The sequence below is a fragment of the Sinocyclocheilus anshuiensis genome, unplaced genomic scaffold (genome assembly GCF_001515605.1).
Source record: "Sinocyclocheilus anshuiensis isolate Anshui unplaced genomic scaffold, SAMN03320099.WGS_v1.1 scaffold691, whole genome shotgun sequence".
Lineage (NCBI taxonomy): Eukaryota > Metazoa > Chordata > Actinopteri > Cypriniformes > Cyprinidae > Sinocyclocheilus > Sinocyclocheilus anshuiensis.
This window is the reverse complement of record NW_015552577.1, coordinates 185,967-190,479: the sequence shown is the minus strand read 5'-3', so window position 1 is coordinate 190,479 and position 4,513 is coordinate 185,967.

Here is a 4,513-nt window from a genome sequence, read left to right as displayed (position 1 = left end):
ACATAGACGCATTTATGTAGATCGGGGGCGCATTCCCTTCAGAAACAATGTAACGTTAATCCACTGCGAGTTCAGCGGCTCAGATGTCGGGAGTAAATGTCGTGGGAGGGACCTGTCTGTGAGACGTCACACAGACAGACATCTGAGATTGGCTCGATTTGAGAAAGGGGTAAAGATTTTAGTAGATTAAAAAAAAAAAAATTTCTATCATTATAGGGTGGTTGTGTACACCCACTGCCGACACACATTTCAGTTCAAACAACTTGTAAAAGTGCATGTAACATCCTATGACCCCTTTAAAGCAGCAACTAAACTTTTTAAAAAAATTGAAATAGGTAGATTTTTTTAATAATGTACAGTAAATATACTTAGGCCTGGTTTCACAGACAGGACATAGACAAAGCCAGGATACGGCCATAGTTCAATTAGGACATTTAAGTAATTTTTAACAAATGTGTATATTAAAAAAAAATATAATAATTATCATTACTGGTGTCACTCTAAACCCGGATTTTGTTTTAAATAAATGTTTTTAGTTGTCATTAATTATTCTTTCTTGTTTTTATAAAAAAATAATTACTAAATATAATTAGCTGTTTGAAGTATTCAGACGAAATATTGAATGCAATGATTATGTTAAGTAGAGACAGCTTAATGTGTTAAGTTTCTGTAAACGGGAGGAGCCCCATTCGAACACGTCTAAACAGTGAGCGTGCGATGTTTAAAGATTCCGGTTGATGATGATGCACTCGATGGATTTGGAAAGCAGCATGTAATGGTGAGTGTGTAAGTTAACTTCTTTAATCTTTATCTTTCTGGGAAAATCGATTATCCAAAAGACCGTTCTGATGACAGCGTTACTGTAGTTAAAGCTATAGTCTTACTGTGCTGATCGATGTTTTTTCCCCTGTCGGTTCACAGTTTAGCTATAATGCTAATATTTAAATCGGCATTTCTTTTGTTTTGCAGTTAAGATAGGTTCAGCAAGTGTGTTTCTGCATGTTCAGGTTAGGTGTAACATTAGCATTTCATTACCCTTAGCTTCAGTCGTTTAACATCAGCACGTGTCACATCAGCACATAGTCATCGTCTAATTATGATATTTCAGTAGAGAGCAGTGTTGCGAACTAATTTTCAGGGGAAGTTGCTAATATTGAATGTTGAATAATTAAACATTTTTGAACAATTTAAGTTTTATTATTATTATTAGTAGTAGCTAGTAAACTACTAAAACTACACATGCTGAACAATTATAGTTTGAAGCAATGTATTAGTTAGTTAGTATGCTACACTCTGAGACAAATCTGTAAAAATAGGGCACAATCTACTATTTTAACATTATGAAAGTTTCTGTATTGATTTTTTCAAAGGTTTTTTTACCTGCATAATGTCTCGGTTACGTACGTAACCCTCGTACCCTGATGGAGGGAACGGAGACGATATATCGTGACGACATAGGGGCTTTATTTGAGAGCCCCAATCCGCTCTGATTTTCAGAGAAAACGCCAATGAATTTTGGCTAGTGGATTTTGCATACCTGAGCCACTCCCCGTGCATACGGGTATAAATAGGCGACAGGTGCATCCACTCAAGTTCAAGTTTTACACTGAGGAGTCGAGAACGTGTCCCTGGCAACCAGCGATCGTTCGAGGTTGTGGCATGGGGACATAACAGACATATCTGTCGGTCACTGTGAGTTATGTTGTGATGACATAGGGGGTCCATGGAAAGCGCAACAACCTGAACCCCATCACAACCCTGTAGCGCTGCAAATGTTGACAAGCAGCCGTGTGTCAGACAAATGCTACGCAAAGGTCATGACATTCCCAACGACCCAGCGCAAATTCGCTGACCTTGGCGCCCGCAGAGAAGCTCACCCTTCTGGAGAAGGGTGCTAAGGAGACCACATCCTGCCCGTAAGGAGATATCATGTGGAGACACTGATATGGGCTGACCCAGGCCTGGGGCAGTACTACATATGGAATGGGTCTCTGAGGCAGGTCCTACCTAGGAGTAGGGAGGAATGGCTGCCAGCAGAGACTGACAGAGTGGTCTGTCAAAGGGAAGATACGGGTTCACCGAGAGGGAAACCTTACCATGGAAGAATACACATCTGGGATCGCCTGCAGGGAATCAAGCCATATGGACACCTAGCCTAGTAAAGGGGCTGACCGGAAACCCGGGCAAGCTAACACCGATACTAGGCCTGGCCTCAGACTGCTCCGCCCAGTCTGACTGCCAGGGATGCTGGAGAATATTCAACCAGGGTTCACCGAACAGGGAACTTACTGGAGGAGGAAAAGGCACTCGCATTCCCATGTGAGGGGGAATGGTGCAGAAAGCGTGACACCAGCCAGCTCTTCCCGCCACTTACCTGTTACCGAACACACGGGAAGAAACCAGCTCAACGCGGAGACTGTAAAATTTTGCAAAGGTGTTCGGTGTTGCCCAGCCTACAGCTCTACAGATGTCTGCCAGAGAGGTGCCATGCGCCAGCGCATAGGAGGAGGTAACACTCCGTGTGGAGTGAGCCCTCACCCCCAGGGGGCACGGCTCACCTTGGGATTGGTAGGCCAAGGCGATGGCATCCACTATCCACAGTGGGCCAACCTCTGCTTGAAGACAGCCTTCCCTTTCTGCTAACCTCCGTAGCAGTCAAAGAGCTGCTCAGAGCTTCTGAAGCTCCGGGTGCAGTCCACATATATGCGCAACGCTCTTACGGGACACAGCAACACCAAGGCTGGATCTGCCTCCTCCGAGGGCAGTGCTTGAAGGTTCACCACCTAATCGCGAAAGGTCGTGCTGGGAACCTTGGGCACGTATCCAGGCCGGGATCTCAGGACAACGTGAGAGTAGGCCGGCCCGAACACAAGGCACTCTTCACTCACCGAAAATGCTTGGAGGTCCCCGACCCTCTTCATGTAAGTGAGTGCGGTCAGGGGCGCTGTCTTAGCAGACAGGAACTTAAGCTCAACTGAGCCCAGTGTCTCAAAGGGATCCCTCTGAAGGCCAGCCAGGACAGTAGAGAGATCCCAGGAGGGCACCGGGGTGGCCTAGGAGGATTCAACCTTCTGGCACCCCTCAGGAACCTGACGATGAGATCGTGCTTTCCCAGGGACCGGCCGTCCACTGCATCGTGATGTGCTGCGATAGCAGCCACATACACTTTCAAGGTGGAGGGTGACAGCCTACTCTCTCCAACATTTCTTGCACGAAAGAAAGCACTACTCCAATCGTGCATCTTCGGGGGTCTTCTCGGCGAGAAGAACACCAGTTCACGAACAGACTCCACTTCTGAGTATAGGATTGCCTCGTCGAGGGAGCTCTAGCCTGAGTGATCGTGTTTACCACCGCTGGTGGCAGATCACTTAAGTCTGCCGTGTCTCGTCCAGGAGCCACACATGGAGGTCCCAGAGATCTGGACGTGGGTGCCATATGGTGCCGAGCCACTGAGAAAGGAGGTCCTTCTTCAGAGGGATGCGCCAGGGAGGGGCTGTCCCAAGGACCATGAGTTCCAAAAACCAGGTCCGGGTGGGCCAGTAAGGCGCAACCAGCAAGACCTGTTCCTCGTCCTCCCTGACCTTGCACAGTGTCTGTGCGAGAAGGCTCAATGGGGGAAATGCATAATAGGCAGCGACACTCCGTTGTGATGGTCACACGAAGTATACCACAACGCCATGCCCATCTCGGGACTCAGGAGCATAACCAGTGCTGAAGTGGTCTCATATGAAGCAATCTGAGCGGCGTGACTGCGGCTGCAGATGTCATATGCCCCAGGAGCCTCTGAAAGTGTTTCAGAGATACCACGTTCCTGCCTCTGAAGGAACTGACTGGGTGCGCTCGTTGGTGAGACGCTCTGTCATACTCACCGAGTTTAACTCCATACTGGGAAAAGAGATCTTCTGCACGGGGGAGAGTTTGCTCTTTTCCCAGTTGACCCAAAGCCCCAACTGGCTGAGGTGCCGGAGCACCAGGTCCCTGTGATCGCACAACTGCTCTCGTGACCGGTCCATGATGAGCCAGTCATCAAGGTAGTTGAGGATCCTGATGCCCACTTCCCATAACCCAAGGGATCCCAAGGGCGCCCTCTGTGAGCTTCATAAAGACATGTAGGGACAGGGACAGCCTGAAGGGAAGGACCCTGTACTGCTATGCCCGACCCTCGAACGCAAACCGTAGGAACGACCTGCGTCGAGGAAGAATCAAGAAATGAAAGTAAGCGTCAATCAGGTCGACTGCTGCAAACCAATCCTGGGGCTGGATGCATCTGATGATTCGCTTTTGCGTCAACATCTTAAATGGGAGCTTGTAAAGGGCCCGATTCAAGACACGCAGATCCAGGATTGGCCGAAGGCTACCGCCTTTCTTGGGCACTATGAAGTAAGGGCTTTAAAACCCTGACTTAATCACGGCTGGAGGGACAGGCTCGATTGTGTCCTTCTCCAGTAGGAGAGCAATCTTGTTGCGCAGGACAGGGGCATCTCCAGCTGCCACCAAAGTCTCGAGAACACTG